Source organism: Pygocentrus nattereri, chromosome 5, assembly GCF_015220715.1.
Source record: "Pygocentrus nattereri isolate fPygNat1 chromosome 5, fPygNat1.pri, whole genome shotgun sequence".
In the NCBI taxonomy this organism is placed as follows: Eukaryota; Metazoa; Chordata; class Actinopteri; order Characiformes; family Serrasalmidae; genus Pygocentrus; species Pygocentrus nattereri.
The window spans coordinates 23366414-23392393 of record NC_051215.1 but is presented as its reverse complement, the minus strand read 5'-3'; the positions used below and the strand labels follow the sequence as shown (position 1 = coordinate 23392393).

The window sequence follows — 25980 nt, the reverse complement described above, 5'->3', positions numbered from 1 at the left end:
TAGATATCGGGCTCACCTCAACACACAGCTTGGGCTCTGGGTCCAATCTCCTTGAGAGGGGCTGGACCTTTTTCTTTTCTGGAGTTGCCCATGGTGAGAGGCGGCGGGCAGGTGTGGGCTTTCTCATAGCCCCTCGACTCGGCACCTGTATGTTGGGGTTTTCCCCGGTGGACGAGAGGGTAGCTTCCCTACGCCTTCGGGTTGGGGAACGGGTCCTGACTGTTGTCTGTGCTTATGCACCGAACAGCAGTTCAGAATACCCAGCCTTCATAGAGTCCTTGGGAGGGGTGCTTGAAAGTGCTCCTCCTGGAGACTCGATTGTCCTACTGGGGGACTTCAACGCTCACGTGGGCAACGACAGTAAGACCTGGAGTGGTGTGATTGGGAGGAATGGCCTCTCTGATCTGAACCCGAGGGGTGTTCAGTTTTTGGACTTCTGTGCAAACCACAGTTTGTCCATAACGAACATCATGTTTGAACACAAGGATGTCCATAAGTGCACATGGCACCAGGACACCCTAGGCTTATTTGGAAGGAATACTTTGAGGACCTTCTCAATCCCACCAACACGTTCTCCAGTGAGGAGGCAGAGTCTGGGGACACGGGAATAGGCTTGTCCATTACTGAGGCCGCTCAGGTAGTTAAAAAGCTCCTTGGCGGCAGGGCTGCAGGGGTGGATGAGATCCGTCCCGAGTTCCTCAAGGCTCTGGATGTTGTGGGGCTGTCTTGGCTGACACGCCTTTTCAACATTGCGTGGACATCGGGGGTGGTGCCACTGGATTGGCAGACTGGGGTGGTGGTGCCTCTTTTTAAAAAAGGGGACCGGAGGGTGTGTTCCAACTACAGGGGAATCGCACTCCTCAGCCTCCCTGGTAAGGTCTATGCAGGGGTACTGGAGAAGAGAGTCCGGCTTATAGTCGAACCTCGGATTCAGGAGGAGCAGTGCGGGTTCCGTCCTGGTCGTGGAACACTGGACCAACTCTTTACCCTCTCCAGGATTCTGGAGGGTTCATGGGAGTTTGCCCAACCAGTCCAGATGTGCTTTGTGGATTTGGAGAAGGCATTCGACTGTGTTCCCCGGGGTATTCTGTGGGAGGTGCTTCGGGAGTACGGGGTACATGGCTCTTTGCTACGAGCCATTCAGGCCCTGTACAAACAAAGCAGGAGTTTGGTTCGCATGGCCGGCAGTAAGTCAGACTTTTTCCCAGTGAGAGTTGGACTCCGTCAGGGCTGCCCTTTGTCACCGATTCTATTCATAATTTTTATGGATAGAATTTCTAGGCGCAGTCAAGGGATGGAGGGTGTCCAGTTTGGTGACCTTAGGGTCACATCGCTGCTGTTTGCAGATGATGTGGTCCTATTGGGGACATCAGGCCATGAACTTCAGCTTTCACTGGATCGGTTTGCAGCCGAGTGTGAAGCAGCCGGGATGAGGATCAGTACCTCCAAATCCGAGGCCATGGTTCTCATGCGGGAAAGGGTGGAGAGCCCTCTCTGGGTCGGGGATAGGCTCTTGCCTCAAGTGGAGGAGTTTAAGTATCTCAGGGTCTTGTTCACGAGTTATGGTACAAGGGAGCGGGAGATTGACAGGCGGATTGGTGCTGGGTCAGCAGTGATGCGGGCTCTTTACCAGTCTGTTGTGATAAAGAAAGAGCTGAGCCATAAGGCAAGGCTCTCGATTTACTGGTCGATCTACGTTCCCACCCTCACCTATGGTCATGAGCTTTGGGTAATGACCGAAAGAACGAGATCGCGAATACAAGCAGCCGAAATGAGTTTCCTCCGCAGGGTGTCTGGACTCTCCCTTAGAGATAGGGTGAGAAGTTCTCGGAATCCCTCCCAGGGAGCTAGTGGAAGTGGCTGGGGAAAGGGAGGTCTGGGCTTCATTGCTCAGGATGCTGCCCCAGCGACCCAAACCCAGGAGAAGCGGAAGATGATGGATGGATGGATGGATGGATGGATGGATGGATGGATGGATGGATGGATGGATGGATGGTCATATAATTGACAAGCATTGTCTTTACCAAGGAACCATTGAAGACCCTCCCTGTAAGGTTTTGGTGAAACATAACATCAGACCCAAACTTCAAGCTTGTTTTCTTGTCAAATACAGTAAATATCATAAATTTTCTTTCAGAAAGTGTATGAAACATAGCAAAGCTTCCCAAACTACAGCAGCTCACTGAACTTTAAGTTGCTTTTTTTATAAAAGCAGCTCCATCTCATCTCCTTCAAGCCGCCCAATATCATCATTACAATTTCAAGTTTTGCTTTAATAACCAACAGCACAGAAATGCAGACAGCAGCAAAATAAGAGTTCACAGATAAATAATCAGACTGAAACATTAGTAAGGCCTCAGCATTTACCTGACTTCAGCACTGTTGTTCACGGCACCGTGACACGAATCATTCAGGCCAATATTGTGCGGTTTACCTCAATTTAGCTGTAAGCTCTTGTGCTTTAGACTCGAGTGGAATGCAGGCAAAACAGACACTCCATTCAATATGTATGAACGTGGGAAGTAAAGGACCTGCCCAGTCCCGGATCGCATCTACAAATATGAGGTTGATTGTTGCAGGTCTGGCTTGAGAAACAAGCCTTTTTGTGGTTATTTGAGCTTCTGATGTTCACAAAAATGCAAACTCTTGTACATGTAAATCAGAAAAGCCTGAAAGACTTATTTGTATAATAATTCACCTCAACACTTTTTTACAGCAGCCATAAAATTAGATTTCCGCCTGTTTGGAGGTCCCTCATTGCATCTGTTCATTAGTAATGTTGGACTATATTTAAATAGAAATGGATTATTTATAATAAGATCGGAATTGATGCACAACCAAGTTTTATCCTGCAATAAATGAATTCCAACATTCAGGATTTGATGAAGTCCTCAATGAACTTGTTTTTGGTCATCACAAATTGATTTTTTTTTTCTTACATTTTGAATTTTAAAAATTACTCATGTTTACTTTCGATTTTTTTCATGTGCTTCTTTGCTATTTCTTTAAAATTAATTTATTGTTTAGTATTGAAGGCTTTCATGAACTGTTTTGTTTTTGATGATGAAAAATCATTGTTTTCATTCTTATTTTCTTACTTTATGAACGAAAATCTGATAAAAAATGATGAGAACAAATAATAATAATTTTGTTAAAATAATTACTTTAGCATTAGTTTAACCAAAGAATAGCACATTTAATATTTTAAATTTGTTTATTGTCACATTGTCACAAACATTTACATATCACTGATAATCAATAACACTGATATTGAGCTGTAGTGTAACTGTAGTGAACTGTGGTAAACTGTGGTGAACTGTGGTGAACTGTGGTGAATGTGACCAAATAAAAGGAAATAAAAATAAAATTAAATATAATCATTGTGGTTGTCCATTTTATCTCAGCAGAGCCATCTCTGTGGGGAGGTGTGAATTGTTTTTCACAGCAGGGGGTTCTCACCCCTCCCCTTTCACCCTCACTGCTCACTGGCAGCTCAACACAGAGTCAGAACATTCCTGCCATCTGAAAGAGATTAAACTGGACAAATTTGTTTTGGTTTTGTATGTTTGCCAAAGCATGTTCCAAGACTTGTGGCTTCTCTTCTGTTCCCTCCATCCAGTCTAACTTACTTAATGTCTTGTTAGTTGACAAGTTACATGTACCTGTAAATGTCAGGAAATGCTGTCAGACTGTTACCTTCATGTACAGTACTGTGCAAAAGTAAGAGACCACCTTTCATGTATCTATGTCCAGACAGAGTGGTCAGTGAGTCACTCTTTGTCTTTATTCCAGCTTCCATTCTTTTCAGGAGATGCACTTTCAGTTCCTCAAAATCTGCAGCCACACCTCCAAAGTTCAGTCTTAGAAGCTGGTTGATGATTTTCTGAAGTAATCAAACCCATTCAGTGGTGCTGAGGTCTGGACTCTGGGGTGATCAGTCCATTGCTCAGCTTCTTCATTCGTCTCCTTTTCTCATTGAGGTTCTTCTTGATCAGATTAAGATTAAGATTAAGTGACCCTTATTAGTCCCACAACGGGGAAATTTCAACTCTGCATTTAACCCATCCGTGAAGTGAAACACCACATACACACTAGTGAGCACACACACACTCAGCTACACATCCTTTCAGACCCACAGCGCTGAGTGGTCTTATTACAGTGGAAGGATGGACAGAAACACCTGTGGATGTTTTCAGATCTGAAGCAGCTTGAGTTTCTCCTCTCTGTCAAAGATGGAAGCTTTAAATGCTGTTTATCTGACGGGGGCAGTTTTGGTGTCCACCAGACCTTCCAGGTGGTTGTTTGGAGTCACATTTTCTCTGCGGCTTTTTCAACTCCAGTTTTCAGAATGCCTGTTTTTTCTTAGCTTATGTAAATGGGTTATCTTATGCCTAATTTCAGGACTATCTTATAAAAAACAAATAACTTGGCCGTTTCACCTGGAAATCAAATAAACGAAGGGTGATCTCTAACTTTTCCACAGTACTGTAAAACCATCATCTTTCCTTTATATGATTGATAGGAGTCTTAAACATTTATAAATTATTTATCAGTACAAACGTTTCTCCATTAAGAAGCACTGTAAAGTCAGTGTAAATCGGAAATCATAACTCTTACTCTTCACAATAAGTAAATGAATGGTGGTCTGTGACTTTCACATATGTACGTCTTGTTGATTTTCTCAAATTGATGACTTTAATACTTATGTATCGCTGTTTTTACTGGAAATTAAATAAACGAAGGGTGATCTCTGGCTTTTGCGCAATACTGTATATGCATCCCTGACCTCATAATTACATTCAAGGCTCATTTTTTCCCCAAAACAGATTACGCTTAAGTCAAGACTAAAAGGCTCTTTGAGGGACTACTCACCACTGACACTTCAGTTCAGTCCAAGACTACCAAGAGGATATAAATATCAGTAAGTAAGATCTCTTAATCTGATTTGCTTCTCCTAGACGCGAAGTCCTGAAAAATCAGCCCTCAGATTTATTCTCTTTGATCAGAACATTGCCTGACAGACAGCTTAAACTATCCTCTGTCTGACTCAGATCTTAGCCGAGTTTCATTTACAACCTCTGTTTCTCATTTGTCCCCAGAACCTCTTCAGATGTTTATGTTAAACTCCTCTTTTATCCTAAGAGGAAATCACTAACGCTTCATTAATGAGGCATCTGAACACTGAGATATGGCATGTTTTTTTCTCAGGGCTGTGCAGAGTCTCTCAGAGGGAGAGACATTTTGGAGATATGAGGTTTTCTTCCGACAGCAGCGTTATTCTTAAATTATAATGGAAGGTAAAGTAAAAAGATTGTTTTCCAGTAGTACCATCATAATTATAACTTATAATCATAAGTTTGATTATATTATGTAATATAATGTATTGTAAACTTCTAAAATGATCTATAATCTTCCATATATCTTCCATAATACTTGTGTTTCTTATCACTTTAGCTCATTTTCATGAAGGACATGCAAAAAGACTAAAGCCTTTCAAACAGCCTACATTCACACAAACAACATACAGATCTCACTAGTTCATCTTGACTAGAAACTCACAGGAAGGTTTTCAGTGCGCACTAGATGACTTTAAATTACTCCAACAAATAGATAATAAAGAGAAAAAAATGCTCCCACTCTCTAAGAAAATACAGAAAAATGAACAAAAACCTGGCTGATTTCTTCATATCACACAGTCCTGTGCAACTCATACACTAAAAGCGTTTAAACAACACTGTGTAACAACACTTTTCTAAATATTGACCTCCTCACATACCTAGGAAGGCATAAATCCAGCTTGCTTCCAGTTTTGCACATCATACATCAAAGTTATTACATTTTTATGGCTACTACCAAATAAGGACTGAGTGGCGTTTTATGGGATATTTTACTGCAAATTTTCAGGTAAATTATTACCAAAATACCTTCCCTTGATAAGGAACTCAGACAAGAATTTAGAACAGAAATAAAAATCCAAAACTACAGATATCAAAGTGCAACAGGGCAGAACTCCAGCCCACGCTCAAAGTTCTTACCACCTTCCTCAATCTGTGTTCCCTCATACTACCACCACAATGTTGAAGGCGTAGTCTAAACTCACAAATTAAAGATATTAAAATTTGGACCTCTCTTCAGACGTTCCAAGACTTACTTGCATTTTACAATATACCAGGTTTTTCATTTTTTCTCTATTTTTGCCTTGTGCTGCCATGAAGGTGTATGGTGTTCCTTGGGGCTGCACTTTACCCTTACACCCATTGCATAAACTGTTTGCTGCTAGCATTGGAACTAAAGGTTGGGTCTCCATTGGGTCTTATTATACTATGTGTTGTATATAAATCTATAGTTCTACAAACTATATGGGAGCTATATAAATAGCTGAAAAGTGGCCAGGGTCCAGTCAATTGGTCCAGTTATTCCAATACTATATGGAATAACATTACATCAGCCTCTAAAAGTCCTAACCATCAGCTTATTCATCATAATTTTATCCACAGATCCTATTTAACCCCCTGCAGACGCTAACATATACACCTTATTGCATCTCCTCTTTGTAATTTTTGTCCTGATGGTGCATACAGTACATTTTTACTTATGCACTGGGAGTGTTTACATGTGCGTAAGTTTTGGTCTAAGGTTTCTTTAACATTATCAGACATTCTCAATAACACCATTCCAAAAACAGTCCAAACCTTTGACTGAAGACTCTGAATGTAATAGAAAGTGCGCTGAAAAGTGAATCTGGCTGGCTGGCTGGTCTCACAGCTGCAAAAAAATGTTATCCTTGTGTTGGCAACCTGCACGTTCTCTGTGCTGGTGGCAAAGGAATCTCACCTTTTTAATATGGAACTTTCAACTGCAAGGATCCATGGAGCTAACAGGAGGACCTTGAACTCTTGGAAAGTGCAGCTAAGAAAAGTGGCAACTTATTGTGAAACCTGTTTTGTATTACTTGATTTACAGTACTGTGTGAAAGTTTTAGGCATCTAAGCAAAAGATTTTTTTCAATTTACCTCAGTAAATTGTGATAAACTCAGCAGTGAGTTTATCACAATATACATTAGAATAAAGTCATATTCATAATTCAAATAAACATAAAAAAACAATACAAAGTAACAAGAATTTCTTGGGTCCATATTTTTCCTTGACACCTTCACAGCCACCACAGAGACCTGTTAATATCATCAATTACATCATGAGCACAATTTACTGAAGCACTGATTGGTCAAACCAGGAGCTGCTTTTTAACTACATATAATACTGGACTTCCAAAAGGAGAGGTTTGAAAATGGTTAAACACACACAATAACATCCAGAAAATCACTATATATATATAATCATTATTAATTAATATTCTATAAATTTTGTTTATTCATATATTAACACCTTTCTCAGCAAATAAACACACACTACACAAATGAATAGATTTTGAAAATGTGCCTTGGGTGCCTAAGACTTTGGCACAGGACTGTATGTCATAGAGATTATTCATTTTTTTAAATTTGTTCACTATTATTTTCTTCTATTATCAGCGGTGGGTTTATGCGTGCCAAGTGGAGGCAAAGCTGGGTGTATCATTTTGTTGCTATATCTTTTACTGTGGAGTTTGCATGTTCTCCCCGTGTCTGCGTGGGTTTCCTCCGGGTTCTCCGGTTTCCTCCCACAGTCCAAAGACATGCAGTCAGGCCAATTGGACATGCTACATTGCCCCCAGGTGTGACTGTGTGAGTGACTGTCTGTGTCTGTCTGTCTGCCCTGCGATGGACTGGCGAACTGTCCAGGGTGTATCCTGCCTTCCGCCCGTAGACTGCTGGGATAGGCTCCAGCACCCCCCCGCGACCCTGACGGAGAAGCGGCTTAGAAAATGGATGGATGGATGGATCTTTTACTGTATTTTGCATTACATTGGATCTTAAAATTAATAACATTTGATTGCAAAAAAAAAATTGGACCTCTAACATTTCTTGACCAATCGACTACATTTGGGGTCAGTGGAAAACTGTGTTAATTATAATTTAATAACAATCTGTTTTGAATTCTGTTTATCTCCTCTGTGTGCTTTGGCAACAGCATTTGTACAGTAGTGAAATATGAATAACAGGAAGGCTTTAGGACTGGTTGATTATCATTCCCCTCAGAATCTCCTCCTCACAGCAAGCTTTTAAAGGTGACAGCACACATGAGTCACTTCATTTTCCCAGTCACCATCAGGGACACTACGGCCAAATGGAAGGCCCTGAGGCTCCGTTCAGCAGAGCCTGAATTCTCTTTGATTTTTTACCACCTTGAGCTCTTCTTTTTGGAATTATCTGTAGAGCCATTCATTCTTCTATTGACTATATGACTAAAGTCTGTATAGAGATGTATTGCCATCTCACTGCAGTGAAAAATGTCATCTGCACTCGTCTACAGAAGATAAAACATACGGTTTCATGTGCAGCGTACACAGCAAACAGAACGAAGTGAGAAAAATAACATTTATCAACACCAGCGAGTAAATTCTGCTTTAACTAGGCAGGCTTAAACATTTTACCACAATGAAGCTAATATTGCTCAGCCTGTAATAAACATTAACAGGCAAGTCAGATTAAATTTCCTCCACGCTGGAATTAAGTCATAATCTTTAATTATGCAATATCTGTTTTGCTCCGAAGGCAGACAAATCACTCATGAATATGTGATGATACACCACCAATTTGCCAGTGCACCTAACTACGTGTACAGTCAGTTGGCTGGTGTTTCTTTGTAATGGAGATTTGTTAATGAGGCTCAATGAGTGATTTTCCATTCTGACATGCTGAATTATTCAGGGCAAATAAAGCGACCCTCCTGAGAACGACACACAGAGCAATGGGTTAGAAAAGCACAGCAGTTCACATAAAACCTTGATCCAGCCTCTACAGTAAGGCGTTTTAACAGCCCAGCGTCCAGCACTGAGTGCTAATTGACCTAATCAAAATACATCTACTAAACCTGCCCCTTAACAGTTGGTTTGAATCAGGTGTGCCTGAGTAGGGACATCACCATACTGCACTGGACGCCTCAGGACTAAAACTGAAGACGCCTTCTTTAGGATAATATAAAATAATATAATATTCTTTATTTGCCATTTGCACAATGTGTATAGAAATTCTTGTGTGTACAATGATGAGAAAAAATAAAAAGTTACATGCATACATATGGCCTTACACTAGATGCATGATGTGCAAAATAATTTCCAAGCAACTTGACAGTTAGACGACGCAATTCAAATACAAAGTTGCATGCAACGTATTTTAAATTATTCTACCAATACACTGTATTATTTTGGTATAAAGCCTAGTTATAAGGTATAAAGGTATAAAGCCACAGTCATACCAGTGCCCAAAAAGTCTACCATCACCAACCTTAATGATTATCGCCCTGTGGCCCTCACACCGGTAATCATGAAGTGCTTCGAGAGACTGATACTTCAGCACATCAAAGACTCTCTGCCCCCAGACTTCGACCCCCACCAGTTCGCATACCGTGCAAACAGGTCAACAGAGGACGCCATAGCAGCAGCTCTCCACTTTGCACTGAGCCACCTGGAGCAGCAGCACAGCTACATCCGGATGCTCTTTGTGGACTACAGCTCTGCTTTCAACACAATCATCCCGGACATTCTTATCACCAAACTGGGCACCCTCGGACTCCCCCCCATTCACATGTGCCTGGATCAAGAACTTTCTCACTGACCGGCCCCAAACTGTGAGACTTGGCCCCCACCTCTCCTCCACTCGTATGCTTAGCACCGGCTCACCACAAGGCTGTGTGCTGAGCCCCCTCCTGTACTGCCTCTACACCCATGACTGCAGTCCGGCCTACGACAGCAACCTCATTGTCAAGTTTGCTGACGATACCACAGTGGTCGGACTCATCTCAGAAGGAGACGAGACAGCCTACAGGAAGGAGGTCCTGAATTTGGCAGCTTGGTGTTCAGAGAATAACCTGGCTCTGAACACCAAGAAAACAAAAGAGATCATCGTTGACTTCAGGAAGCACAGCACTGACCCAGACCCCCTGTCCATCAAAGGCGAGTGTGTGGAGAGGGTCCGCACCTTCCGGTTCCAAATCTCAACCGACATCACCTGGACAGACAACATCACAGCTGTCATCAAGAAGGCTCAGCAGCGACTACACTTCCTGAGAGTCCTCAGGAAGCACAACCTGGATTCCAACCTGCTGCTGACCTTCTACCGCTCTTCCATCGAGAGCCTGCTGACGTACTGTATCACAGTGTGGTACGGCAGCTGCACCATGGCAGACAGGGAGAGGCTTCAGAGGGTAGTAAAGACAGCACAGAAGATGGACATCTCCCATCCCTGATGGACATCTACACCTCCCGCTGCGTCAGCAGAGCGAAACGCATCACAATGGACAGCTCGCACCCCGGATCTGTACTGTTTGACCTGTTGCCCTCAGGAAGGCGGTACAGATGCATCAGATCAAGGACAAACAGACTTAAGTACAGTTTTTTCCCAAAAGCAATAACATTTCTCAACTCCCAGATGCACTGATAGTCTATCCCCAGACTTCCATTACCCACCTACATACCAGTCTATTCCCAGACTCCATTACCAGCTACTGTGCAATACTCTGAATACGGAAATGTGCAATCATACTGTACATGTGCAATTATACTGGAATATGTGCAATATTTAGCAATGTGCAATATTTAGTGACATACAATACAACTGTAAATATCTCCATATTTATATCTTGTAATACATAGTTATTTATTTCGTTTCTATATTTATTTCATATACATACATACACATACATACAAAACGCATAGAACTGTGCACAACCCCTCCCCATTCTATTCTGCGTCATTTGTTTACATTGTGTGTTTGCACTGAGATGGAGTTGCTTTTAATCTCATTGTACTGTGTATAGTGACAATAAAGGCATTCTATTCTATTCTACAAACCGGATTCCAAAAAAGTTGGGACACTAAACAAATTGTGAATAAAAACTGAATGCAATGATGTGGAGATGGCAAATGTCAATATTTTATTCGTAATAGAACATAGATGAAAGATCAAAAGTTTAATCTGAGTAAATGTAACATTTTAAAAGGAAAAATATGTTGAATCAAAATTTCACAGTGTCAACAAATCCCAAAAAAGTTGGGACAAGTAGCAATAAGTGGCTAGAAAAAGGAAATTGAGCATATAACGAACAGCTGGAAGACCAATTAACACTAATTAGCTCAATTGACAAAATGATTGGGTATAAAAAGAGCTTCTCAGAGTGTCAGTGTCTCTCAGAAGCCAAGATGGGAAGAGGATCACCAATTCCACCATTGTTGCGCAGAAAGATACCAGAATGGTGTTACCCAGCGTAAAATAGCAAAGAGTTTTAAGTTATCATCATCAACCGTGCATAACATCATCAAAAGATTCAGAGAATCTGGAACAATCACTGTGCGTAAGGGTCAAGGCCGTAAAACTCTACTGGATGCTCGTGATCTCCGGGCCCTTAAACGTCTCTGCACCTCAAACAGGAATGCCACTTTCAAGGAAATAACAGAATGGGCTCAGGAATACTTCCAGAAAGCATCGTCAGTGAACACAATCCACCGTGCCATCCGCCATTGCCAGCTGAAACTCTACAGTGCAAAGAGGAAGCCATTTCTAAGCAAGCTCCACAAGCTCAGACGTTTGCACTGGACCAGAGGTCATTTAAAATGGAGTGTGGCAAAATGGAAGACTGTTCTGTGGTCAGATGAGTCACGATTTGAAGTTCTTTATGGAACACAGGGATGCCATGTCATCCGGACCAGAGAGGACAAGGATAACCCAAGTTGTTATCAACGCTCCGTTCAGAATCCTGCATCACTGATGGTATGGGGTTGCATGAGTGCTTGTGGCATGGGCAGCTTGCATGTCTGGAAAGGCACCATTAATGCAGAGAACTATGTTCAGGTTCTAGAACAACATATGCTCCCATCTAGACGTCATCTCTTTCAGGGAAGACCCTGCATTTTTCAACAAGATAATGCCAGACCACATTCTGCAGCAATCACAACATCATGGCTACGTAGGAGAAGGATCCGGGTACTGAAATGGCCAGACTGCAGTCCAGATCTTTCACCTATAGAGAACATTTGGCGCATCATAAAGAGGAAGGTGCGACAAAGAATTGAACGATTAAGACGATTGAACAGTTAGAGGCCTGTATTAGACTTGAATGGGAGAGCATTCCTATTTCTAAACTTGAGAAACTGGTCTCCTCTGTCCCCAGACGTCTGTTGAGTGTTGTAAGAAGAAGGGGGGATGCCACACAGTGGTGAAAATGGCCTTGTCCCAACTTTTTTGGGATTTGTTGACGCCATGAAATTTTGAAACAACATATTTTTCCCTTAAATTGATACATTCTCTCAGTTTAAACTTTTGATCTGTGATTTGTGCTTTATTCTGAATAAAATATTCACATTTGCCATCTCCACATCATTGCATTCAGTTTTTATTCACAATTTGTTTGGTGTCCCAACTTTTTTGGAATCCGGTTTGTATTATAATTTACATGATGGCAATAATTTTATCATCTTTATATATTTTTTCCAGCTGTCACTGCCATTCTTTTCTTTTATTTCCATATTTATATGTCTGTTGTTTATCTCTCTATCTAAGCTACTTTATTATATATATATATATTACAGGAGAAGGAAAAAACACGCTTTACTTTTAATGTAAGTCAATGGAACCAGACATAATTCTAATCAATTTTGGGCCATTTCTTTTGGCCCATTCATCATGAAAGTTTGACTCAATATAAAGGATAAAAGGTATTTTCAAATTATGCAAAAAACAACAAAATGGAGAGATCAAGGTTTGGTTCCAACAGCAGCGATACACACACACACACACACACACACACACACACACACACACACACACACATATATATATATATATATATCTTCTTCTTCTTCTTTCGGCTGCTCCCTTTAGGGGTCGCCACAGCGGATCATCTGCCTCCATCTTGCCCTATCCACTGCCTCCTCTACTTTTACACCAACCATCTCCATGTCCACCTTCACTACATCCATAAACCTTCTCTGAGGTCTACCTCTTCTCCTTCTACCCGGCAGCTCTATCTCCAGCATTCTTTGACCAATATATCCACTATTCCTCCTCAACACATGTCCAAACCATCCCAGCCTGGCCTCTCTGGCTTTATCTCCAAACTGCTCCACCTTCACTGTCCCTCTGATCTGCTCATTTCTAATCTTGTCCAGCCTTGTCACTCCCAACGAAAATCTCAGCATCTTCACCTCCAGCTCAGCCTCCTGTCTTTTAGACAGAGCCATAGTCTCCAAACCATACATCATAGCAGGACGCACTACTGTCTTGTAAACCTTCCCTTTCACTCTTGCTGCTATCCTTCTGTCACACATCAGCCCTGACACCCGTCTCCACCCACTCCATCCTGCCTGCACCCTCTTCTTCACCTCTTTTCTAGACTGTCCATTGCTCTGGATGGTTGACCCAAGATATTTGAAGTCAACACTCAGAGACCACCTTCATTCCTTCAATTTCCAGGTGGAATGTCCACTAAGCACAAGTTATTCTTATATTCATTATTCAATATGAGGAGACTAGATATATCATTATCCACTTGCATAATGAAGAAGAAAGTCAAAGGAAAATAAGTGAAGTTTCCAAAACACTGCAGAGAAAATGGGGCTCCTAACAACCACCTGGAAGAGCAAGCCCCCAAAACTGCCCCCATCAGATAAACAGCACTTAAAGCTTTCATCTTTGAGAGAGAGGAGAAAATCAAGCTGCTTCAGATCTGAAAACATCCACAGGTGTTTCTGTCCATCCTTCCACTGTGAGAAGATGACTCAGCACTATGGGTCTGAAAGGACCATCTACCTAGGTGTCATAAGTGAATACAGTGGGCCAGTAGCATTGCAATTAAAGCCATGAATCAATTTCAAAGCCTCTCAAAATCAAACACTTTTGTCATTTTACATGTTGTAACATATGGAGAACATTTGAGGTTAGATAGTACGTCAACTTGATTTGAGGTCAAAGAGAGCACATGCACTTGTTTCTTGAAGTGCCTTCATACTTGAAAAAACTCCTTTTCTGATGGAATATATTCTGTATATATTCTGTATATTCTAAATAAATTCACCCCACGTGTGTGAAGGAGCACTATTACAAGTCCTTCCTTCCTGCTGCCATTAGACTGTATGACCAGCACTGCTCCCAATAGAACTGCCCCCACACCCCTGTTCTACCTCACACACCTACAGAACATAAAGTGTGAATTTATCACCACTTCCTGTGTGCAATATAATCAATAGTTCATGTGCAATACATGTAAAACATCTCTGTTGTGTAAAGATTTTTTAGTTTTTCTACTGATCTATTTTATGTTTATTTTGTCATTCATCACCATTCCCATGTAAAATATAATCATTAATCCATGTGCATTTTAGGTAAAATATCCTTACAGTTTAAATATATATACATACATCATTTTTTTGTTTTTTTATTTATAATATTTAAATTGCTCATTTTTGTGAATAGTGTTTATGTGAAGGATAGAGTTAATATTGTTATCATTTGTTTTATTTTATCTTTAGTATTTTATATATGTTGTCCATACAGCAATAAGTAACAAACTGTAATCGTTTCAAGTGGACAGTAACTGAGTAAATGTAATTTGTTACTGTACTTAAGTAGTTTTTTTTTCGTGTATCTGTACTGAAGTTTTTCCACTTTGGGCGACTTTTTACTTTCACTCCTCTACATTTCAAAGTCTAATATCTGACTTTTTCCTCCTACATTTTGAGAAATCTGTCGTTCCTTTTGGTTTCTGTGTGTATAAAAACGTAACATGTCAAAACGAAAGAAGCTCAAAGCAAGAACACCAATCAGGGCACAGCGGTCACTTTGTTTTGAGCTTGTTTTGACCTGTTGGTCATACCGACCCAGTGCAGCACACAGTTCAACATCAGCGCAGCAGCGTAAAGTTTTGGGAGAGTCTATTCAACATAAATGATGAACTAACCTAACTTTGTGTAAATAGAGCACAATATAGAAATATGTCCACATATGCAGTCGTGACTGACGCGTCTTTTTACTGAATTTATACAAACACCATTTCATTTTATAGTAAATTAGTTTGGGCTGGTTTATGTTTATGAACAGAGACCTACAGATCAACATAGTAAAGGAGCTCATTTGTGATCCTGAGTTTAAAGACAGTTTTTATTAAACTTCAACTTGGAACTAAGTTGTAAATAAATCTTAAACTGAAACTTTGCTTGTCTGTAAAAAGTGATTTCAGAGCCACTCGGTTCTCCCTGATGGAAACTGTTTACCTTCAGTGTTTTGTGTTTATGATCATTTTAATAGACATCAGCATCACTAATGACCTTCTATTAAAAGACTGGTTTACCAAAAGAGACACTGGAGGATTTTCACCTAAAATGAGTTCATGAAGTGAGTCTTGTTATAAAAATGATAACAGGACATCAGAGCCACAATTACTCTCTTAGTACTTTTAATTTTGATACTTAAGTACATTTGAAGGCAAATACTTTTGTGCTTTTACTCAAGTGGAGGTCTAAAGGGAGAAACTTCTACTTTTACTGGAGTAATATTTTACCTTGCGTGTCTCTACTTTAACTCAAGTACATGGTTTGTCTACTTTGTCCACCACTGGTGACTAACAAAGTTAATTACTTTGTTTGTTAAATTCTCTTCTTACTTTCTCAAACAGATCATCAGTGTTTTGCTGGTGGGATTTCTAGCTGTGTTGTGATGAGTGAGAGGTTGGAGTTGTTGAGATGAATTCTCCACAGGGGGTCCGTACCACACAGAGGTGTCTTACTTACTTAAGACAGAGGTCTTACTTCTATTACTGAGTGCCTTTTTATCACTTTACCACTGTAGCACTGTCTGTTTCACCGTTGTGGGACTAATAAAGGATTATCTTATCTTAGTATTTACTGACATGGAAATGTGCCTAAAAGTAACAGCTTTTTTTACAATAGGTAAAAGCTATCTTAATCTTTCTGACACTGTATATAAAAATTGCTGACATGTTGGTTTCGCACGAAACTAAAATCACCACAAAAAGTAGTGGTTGCATTATCCCAATCCCTGTGTAAACCTAATCACATCCTTATAATGTCTAAGAAGAGAAAGCTATAGAAGTGAACAGGAAAGAGAGATATCAAAGGCGTTCAGATGAGTGCCTGGTTGGCCTAATTATTACCAACCATTTCAGCAGACTTACTTGAAGCTGGTTTTACTCAGTAAAACTTTCATGCAACTTTGGTTGCTTGACACCAGAATGAAACTAAATTGCATTTGAGTTGCAGGATGCTTTACATTATGCAACTCAAAAGTAATTTAGTTTCCTGTTGGTTTCAAGCAATCAAAGTTGTTCAAAAGACATAGAGGGCTAAGACGCTTTAGTGGGAACCGAAAATCACTGTTTAAAATACCCTTTTTGAGTGATTTGAAAGTTTTGGTGATAGTTTGAACAAAATCGTGGATCTTCTTGTATGAAACATGAAAATAAGGCACAGGAAAAACTCAACATTGATAATTAGGTGGAGTTTTTTTTTTTTGAATGAGTCACTTCTTTAGTATTACCTGTCCTTGAAAAGGACATTTCCAATAGTTTTTCCATCATGTTAAAACGTTCTGTCATTCAGTTATGTGAAATTACAACCACTGATAAATGCTTCCTTTTATCTGTCAGATGAAAAAAAGGTCTTTGCTGTTGATATTAACACCGCTGCCTTGAACACTGACGTCAGGGATGATGAAAACAGACAAGACCCATCAAAGGTCTATTGTCATCAAACACAAAAGCCAGGAAACAAACTGGGCTGAGAAATGACTAGACACTGTAAAACATAGAACATATTGAAGGCCACCTGGCACAAAGCCAGAGTGTGGGTACTCTGAAAACTGGTGGATGGGTAATATCCAGCGTCCAGCACGCTGAGCTGTTTAGTAATGTCTTGGTGGTGGACAATTGTTGTGTCTGCTTTTAATATTAATATTATTAATAATAATAAGTCAGCTCATATCATCAAAACAGTGTACACCGATCAGGCATAACTTTCTGACCACCTCCTTGTTTCTATGCTCAGTGTCCATTTTATCAGCTCCACTTACTCTATAGCTGCACTTTGTAGTTCTACAGTTACAGACTGTAGTCCATCTGTTTCTCTGATACTTTGTTACCCCCTTTTACCCTGTTCTTCAGTGGTCAGGACCCCCATGGACCCTCACAGAGCAGGAACTATTTAGGTGGTGGATTATTTTTAACACTGCAGTAGCACTGATGTGGTGGTGGTGTGTTAGTGTGTGTTGTGCTGGTATGAGTGGATCAGACACAGCAGTGCTGCTGGAGTTTTTAAACACTGTGTCCACTCACTGTCCACTCTATTAGACACACCTACCTTGTCGGTCCACCTTGTAGATGTAAAGTCAGAGACGATAGCTCATCTGCTGCTGCACAGTTTGTGTTGGTCATCCTCTAGTCTTTCATTAGTGGTCACAGGACACTGCCCACAGGATGCTGTTGGCTGGATATTTTTGGTTAGTGGACGACTCTCAGTCCAGCAGTGACACTGAGGTGTTTAAAAACTCCAGCTGCACTGCTGTATCTGATCCACTCAGACCAGCACAACACACACTAACACACCACCACCACATCAGTGTCACTGCAGTGCTAAGAATGATTGAGTCCTGCCCACTTTTGGTTCCCTAAAGAACTTGTCCATCCAGGTGAAAAGTTCATATTTGTACCTTTACATAACCGAATGTTTTAAAACAGAACAGCAGAATAAAAGCCTGGAGGCGAGGTGGGGTGTGTGGAGTCAGTACAGCTTAGAACATATTATTTCAGTGGATTATGGGTCAGTTATGTTCCCTGACTAAAGAGACTGAGATGGACCCTTGAGGGTCCCCAGTGACAGTTTAGTACCTTTATTTTTGAGAGTGTAGGGTGCTTTTCATAAGGCTATATATAACCTACTTAAGCTTGTCATTACGACTGACATAACCCTACATAAATGTTTGTAAATGCTTATTCCGACAGGTGTCATTCCTTATAAAGGTTACATTTACCAATTTTGATCAAAGTTAGCTCAAGTTGCATTTATGACAGAGGATGCCTTTTGGAATAAACATTTATAAACATTTATGTAAGGTAATTCAGTGACAGGCTTATGTAAGTGTCATGTAGCCTTATGAGTGTGTTATGAGTTTTTCACTCTCATAAATCCCTTTTTTAAACATGGTTCTTTAAGTACCTGAAGGTGGTGGTTCTACAGCATCACACAGTTATTATACACTGTTATTATAATTTTTAATATCAAAATTCATATTTTAAATATGGTGGTTATAAAATCATAAAGTAGATGACAATAAAAGATAGGAAATAAATAATTATAGCATATTATTTATTGTTTAATAACTTCTTGCTGTTACATAAATACTGTATATATCAACTAAAACATCTGAAATACATTTTGGTGTATTAGCTTATAATATTACTGTATACAAAAACTCCAAACGTATTAATGACAAGTGATTGGCAGTGCATTTTAATGTCTAAGCACTAAAAACTGCATTTAGTATATTTAACAGTGCATTTTCTGCAGGTATGTGAACAGACAGACCCCACAGGGGGCTTCAGCCGCTGCTCTCAGACTGTATAAGTGTCATGCTGGTCATTTTATGTATGATAACCATATGTTATATTGCCTCTGCCTTTGTTCAATATCTGTTTGAGTAAGATGAGGGAACAGAGCTAATAGGATTCATCGCTCTCTAGGGGTTTCTTTGCCCCCCTCTGTGTGGTACAGACCCCCTGTGGAGAATTCATCTCAACAACTCCAACCTCTCGCTCATTACAACAGAGCTAGAAATCCCACCAACAAAACACTGATGATCTATTTGAGAAAGCATCTCGTTTAATAATGTGGTTATTTTAAAAACAACCAAATATAATGTCAGCAGTAAGGAGTGTTTAATACTTCATTGTAAAACCCGGGGTTTATACCAGACTCTGTGGAGCTCTTGAGTAGAGTCATGAGTAGAGTAATGCCCTGGCTTTGCACACTGCTGACTGGGATTCAAACCCCCATATAGGCATTAATGTTAGTGTATTTGGCTTCCTGAGAAGCTCCACATCTAATGCTACACTGAAACATAATTACACTATCGCTCTCAATCAGTTATGGCATTATAGCATAAATTTATTTAAGATTAATTCATGTACGTCACCCTTTTTCCCCTCAAGCTCCTGACCCCAGGCAGAGGGCAGGCTTTCTGCATTGGACCTTTAAAGCCTCCCTTCACTTACACCACAGTACTGACCCCCACCCCCAATGCTCTTCTTTTACAGGGTAACCACAGAGACAGAGCCAACCACAAACAAACACATGCTAGGAAAGCTTGCAGAAGGCATTCCCTACTTGTTGGCAGAAGGCTTGCTATCTCCATCTCTCTCTCTCTCTCTCTCTCTCTCTCTCTCTCTCTCTCTCTCTGTGAGATTTAATAACTGTAATTATGGAGGGGTCATGCCATTCCCCTGACTCACATGCTGAGCAGCCCAACTGGCCAAAGGCCTTGTTTTTCCCTGTCTGCTGTTTGTCTGCAGTCTCATCGTAGCCTTTCCCCTACAGCTCCACACCCACATCCAAGATATACAGCATGAATGATACACCTGACTTCTGACCTTTCACTGTAACAGCAGTGCCATTTTCACTGGTCAGTGTAAGGATAACACTTCTGCCCCAGCATCTTTACAGGCTTCCAGAAAAGCTAGCACCGTTTCTCACCATAAGCCCCACGATCATGGTTATTTCACAGACACATCCTACTGAGCACATTGCCCACTGTACTCTCACTGCTTTCAAATGATTCTGATTTTCCAAATTTTTTTGTGTGCATAATTTAGTAGTTGAGAAATTAAAGAGAGGGATTCAGAGCGGTTTAGTGATAAAGGGTTCATAATGGTTCTTTACAGTGGTGGTGATAGAAACCAGGGGTCACCATGACTACAACACAGATATAGACATTTTATTTACCATCCAAAACCACCAGAGAACCTACACGCATTTCCTGAGTTTATATGGAATGTTGTTGATGGGAAAATAATACGTTTTCTTTGGGGACTATATTGCCTCACAACAGCCTGCATGTATCCATCCACCATGAATGGATTTTAAAATTATGTTGAAGGCCAAAATCTTCTCACAATTATCATAAAACAAAGTTTGAGACATAAGGCAGCATATATCCATGTGGCATATATTAAATGCCTCAAGCTTTGGGCAATTCTTATGTGTTTTTTGTTCATCATTTCCATTTGGATGGTGTGCTGATTTTTTTTAATCTACTGTTTATCATAATTTTTTTTTTAATTGTTTAATCCCATTTATAATAATTGTCTTTTTATTATATCTTCTTCATTTTGTACTTTTGAGCAAGTTTCAGGCTTAAACTCGCATATATGCATTTGTAATACTTACAAACGGGAACAAAGAACGTGGACTTGAACTATAGTGTACTGTTTATTGTTGGTGTTTATTGGGATTAGAGATGACAACTTTTTCTTTTCCGACACAGATACTGATATTGAAAGATTTTGACTCAATAAAGATATTGAATCCATTGTTTCTTCTATAAAAGTACAAAGCCTGAATTAATTACATTTACCATTTTTCATCTGAAATTTCAGAGCTACTGTATGTAAGTTAATGTGCTCTTTTTCACAGTTTATCTTTAAAAGCTTGATTCCATTTGATTTATTGAAATACTTGCTGGTTGCGCCTTCATGTGAAAGACAGTGAGGGGTCAGTACTGATTCTGGTATCTGTATTAATGCAACTCCAGTATCTAGTGTATTTATCGGCTTTTGTCCTGTTCTATCTTCTTGTCACATAGGAGTGATGAAGAGGAATGATAACAGGTTTCCTGAACTTGGCTGTTTCATTTTTTCAGAGTGGTAAATACAAACAACTACAAGGACACTCCCCACACGCAGAGCAGCTGTCAAAATCTTAACACAGCCAGATTCTGTGTTACACCACTGAGATTTGGCTGAGCGCCGCGATGAAGGCGACTAATTAGACTACCACGAGCAGAGAAAGCGGAAGAAACGCATGGCTGCTTCACACCTGCCACTGCAACTTCCCACAGGCCAAATCTGAGCCCAAATATGCCTCGTGGTCACATTATCGCTGCTCACCAGTGCTCTACAGATGCTCAGCGCTGAAGTCCAGCAGGATCTTTTTCCCCTCAAGCCTCACTGCCACTACTAAGCTTTAGCTATTAACCACATGCACTCAGTAAAATACTGTGATATAACAGCAAAGAGTTATATTGAGCTACTTATGAAATCATAGCAACATGATGAAACTTTGAAGAAACACTTGAGATATTCTTATCAGCCAGATACAGAGAGAGCGCTGAGGCTGCAAGTGGATGCTTATATTAACATGTTGATTCTAGTGAGAGTGTGACCCAATGAATAGGTCACGGCAGCGTTAATTGAGCATTACAGCGCTCATCGCTCTTCACAGGTCTCTTGATTATTCTAGACATAGATATCAGGTGCAGTCAGTGTGATAAACAGACTGACCCTCACAGCGTGCACTGTACAGCACATCTGTCCTGATAAGCAGAGACGTCACAGGGCAAATCTATTAAATCTAGTCAAAAAGGTCTAATGATTACCATTATGAGACTGTTGTAAAATATTACGAGATTATTTCACTTATTTCTAAATATTTATGTTTGTTTTAAGTCATTATGACAGTGTCTTATTCCACTGGCAGATAAGTCCACTTGTTTTAAGGATTACTTCTAGAGATACGCAAAAGTATCTTCAATTATCTTTCTCAAAACAAGGAAAACAATCTGTGAATAGAATAGGACATTGTTACATTCATTAGGCCATAGAAATAGAGATATTGATGACAATTGGGATGTTTTCTCTTGCTACGATGTCATCTTTTGCAGTGCAGGGCTTTTTCCACAGAGAATGCCATTTTGACTTATTTTAATACCAGTTTCCAATAGTTTGGCAGCTCAAAATGTCAATATGTGAGCATCAGACTTGCACAATTTTACTGTGGCCTTTGTCTCATAGTTCTTTGTTACTGTGATGGAAATGGCAAACACATTTATGAGCTAATATCCCATTCATATCACATCCTCTTAACTGAAAATGACTTCAGTGAAATTATTCAAAAGTTTGGACTGACATTTATATATTTTTGTGGACATTTTCACTGTCACAGATGGCTTATGTATTCTGGGGATAAATGCCAGCTACACCAACGATTGGCATCATGGACCTATATAATGAAATTTTAATGGATTTCTTAGCCGGTTTAACCCAATTTTGACATTGTGTAATACATTTTCATTTAGGTGTAACTGAGCCCGCGCCCTCAAGTTGGGTGTGTGAGCGTTTGTTATATGAAACTCTATGAGCTCTTCTTGGCCGTATGTTACATTGACTTCTTGGCAGCCATTCACGATCATTCACAGCTCTCTCACACCCGTCTGAGGCCAGAAGACCAAAATGTATAACATGCTAATCCTAGCTCTGTTCCAATAAAGTAATAAGCCAAGAGAGGCCATGCAATTTTATCACGGGAAGGGTGTTCTTGTTATAAAACGGCAGCCAACATAAAATATCATAAAATACACAATTTTTATATTATGAATGATAAATGATATAAACAATAATTATGCAAAGCAATGTAGTTCCTTTAGAGTACAGCGTTGTTGCTAAGCAGCCAAGTGCCGCTGAATGAGTATGCTTGGTCACTCATCGCTGTATATTATGGTCATTTCATGAATTTTAAACTTTTTGTCATATAACAATGAACATATAATAACGCAGCACTGCTTAATGCAGAAACCTTTGCTTTATAAGTACTTGTTGGTCACTAAATTAGCACCATGAGTCTTATTTAGCACCAATCCAACCCCTCTTCTCATGCTGGGGCTGAATCTCAAATGGCTCTCTGCTCTCTACATAGTGCACCACAAAGGAGTTTAAATACTGGGTCCTGCAGTACAACAGAGAAAAGTACAGCTAAGAAACAGTCATTTGGGACTCAGACAGATCCACACTTTATAAATGATGAACTATTTGTCTGTAGAGGTTGGAATTTCTAAACTTTCACAGCTAGAACACTATTTAAGGACTACTGAGCCATTTGGGATTCAGCCTGGGTTTGATGCGATTTCTGACTGAAACACAGACATTTGAAGTGCGTAAAACATTCAAGTGACATTTTTAGACTTTTATTCTGCCGTTTTACAGTTAAACACACAGTAAGTGCTTTAATTCAAGCCTGTGATGTTAATGATGGAGTTTCGGCTGTTGGCTCTTTTAGTCTGTTAGCAAGTTGAGTAGCCTAGTTCTATAACCCCAATTCCAATGAAGTTGGGACGTCGTGTAAAACATAAATAAAAACAGAATACGATGATTTGCAAATCCTTTTCAGCCTATATTCAATTTTATACACTACAAAGACAAGATATTTAATGTTCAAATGGATAAACTTTGTTTTTTGCAAATATTCACTCATTTTGAATTTGATGCCTGCAACATGTTCCAAAGAAGTCGAGACAGGGACAACAAAGGACTGGGAAGGTTGAGGAATGCTCAAAAACACCTGCTTGGAACATTCCACAGGTGAACAGGTTAATTGGAAACAGGTGAGTGTCATGATTGGGTATAAAGGGAGCATCCCTGAAAGGCTCAGTTGTTCACAAGCAAGGATGGGGTGAGGTTCACCACTTTGTGAACATCTGCATGAGCAAATAGTGCAACAGTTTAAGAACGTTTCTCAAGGTGCAATTGCAAGGCATTTAGGGATTTCATCACCTACAGTGCTTCCTGTATCGGGGCCTTGTCATGGCGGAAGGGCTTGTGTGGTCTAGGGATCTTCAGAGCTAAGTCGTCGGGAGCAATATGCTCCTGGTAAGGTCTCCCAAAGCAAACAGGTCTGGAGTGAAGACCCAGACTAACGTGATCCAAACTCCATGCATATCATGCACAAAAAATCATGTACCCTGCCTGGGAAAGGGTCACCTGGACCTACCCCTGGAGCCAGGCCTGGGGTTAGTGTTCCATGGCAAGCGCCTGGTGGCTGGGCAGCCCACATAACCCGGCCGGGCTCAGCCCAAAGAGGCAAGGTGGGGAGGCCATGTGGGCCAACCTGTAAGGTCCAGCATGGGGGAGCGGTGCAGTGCCGTATTGGCAGTGGGAGATTGCGGGGAGGCCCTTGGTGGCGTAGGCCCCTGCAGCAGAAACTAGCTCTTGGTACATGGAATGTAACCTCACTGGGGGGGTAGGAGCCGGAACTTGTGCAGTAGGTTGAGAGGTACCAACTAGATATAGTTGGGCTCACCTCCATCCACAGTGTCGGCTCTGGAACCAAACTCCTGGATAGGGGTTGGTCTCTCTCCTACTCAGGGGTTGCACAGGGTGAGAGGCACTGGGCAGGTGTGGGGATACTCACGAGTCCCCGGATGGTGACCATGCAGTTGAAGTTTGTCCCGGTGGACGAGAGGGTCACCTCAATGCGAATTAAAATCACAGAGAGGAAAACTTTGACTGTTGTCTGTGCTTATGCACCAAACAACAGGTCAGAGTATTCGGCCTTCTTGGAGCAAGTGGGCGGGGTTCTGGAAAGGGTCCTGCCTACAGACTCCATAGTCTTATTGGGAGACTTCAATGCTTATGTTGGCAATGACTGGGAGACCTGGAGAGGCGTAATTGGGAAGAACGGCCTGCCTGATCTAAACTCGAATGGTGAATTGTTATTGGACTTCTGTGCCAGGCATGGATTGTCCATAACGAACACCAAGTTCTAACACAAGGATGTTCATAAGTGTACATGGTACCAGAGCTCCTTGGGTCAAAGGTCAATGGTCGACTGTGATGGTGCAGTGTATGCCCATCACTGAAATTAATAGGAATATTGTATGTACCTACCTTGATGTCCTGTGTAGAAGGGGATGAGGGCAAATGGGAGGTAAAGTGGACCGAGGCTTCTTGTCCCTGTTGGGTGGATCCACCTTCAGGGAAGGAAAGGGGCCTCAGTGTCCTAAAGTGAAAAACCTGCAAAGGAATGAATTAGTTAACTAAGGAATACTTACCGGTAATATGTATATATTAGTCACGACTAGTCAGTAGATGTGTATATATGGGTGTGTATATATGTTTGTGTGTGAATGTAGATTAGAGCCCTGGGACATCGTCCCTTAAAGCAAATTATTAGTTTAGTCGGGGCGGGGCTTCGACAATAAGAACGCTCGATGTTCTTTCAACAGGGGTTTTTCTCAGCTACCTGTGGGAGGAGAGGTTTAATCCCGGTACGAGGCTGTTAGCTGCTTGTAACAGTTTGGGAATAACCTGTGGTGAGGATTAGCCTTGCGGCGAAATCTCAAGTTTATCTTTTGTTTTATTTCTGTTTAATTCAGTTTTTCTTTTGTTTTGAGTCTAATAAAATAAGTACGTGTGCACTTGGACTTGGAGTCTCGCCTCCTCGTATCCACACCCACGCCCATAGCGCCAATTTGGCCGTGCGTAAATCCCGGTGCCTCTTCTTTTGGAGGTTGCACCGTTACAAATGGTGGCAGCAGTGTAAGAAGTACGGAGCAGCGTGCAAGGCTTGCGGACGCCCAGCGTCTGACGCATCGGGTGTCCCTGCAGTTAGACCAGCACAGCGATAGGGTACTGTGGGAAAAAGGGGGTGATGGCGCCCAAGAAGCAGGTGCCGATGACAGAGACGGAGCAACAAAGCGACTTACCTTCTACCTCCGACGGGACGTCCGGCCCGAGGTCTGCGAGCGTCGAGGAACTGTGCAAAATGCTCAGCGGCTTCATGCAAGAGCAGCGACAGAAGGACGAGCTGCAACGTAAAGAGGCCGAGAGGCA

The 25980-nt window shown here is 41.0% G+C and overlaps 1 protein-coding gene across 7 annotated transcripts in view; it reads right to left on the bottom strand.

Moving 5' to 3' along the window:
- LOC108425469 (muscular LMNA-interacting protein) overlaps positions 1 to 25980 on the bottom strand; it is a 109886-nt gene that overhangs the window by 66147 nt on the left and 17759 nt on the right. The window contains exon 2 of one of the 7 annotated variants that reach the window (XM_037538858.1): positions 25036 to 25161. The exons of the other annotated variants lie outside the window; for them this stretch is intronic. The gene's annotated coding sequence lies outside the window, so the exon portion shown is untranslated. The remainder of the gene's footprint in view (positions 1 to 25035; positions 25162 to 25980) is intronic. 7 annotated transcript variants of the gene reach the window in all.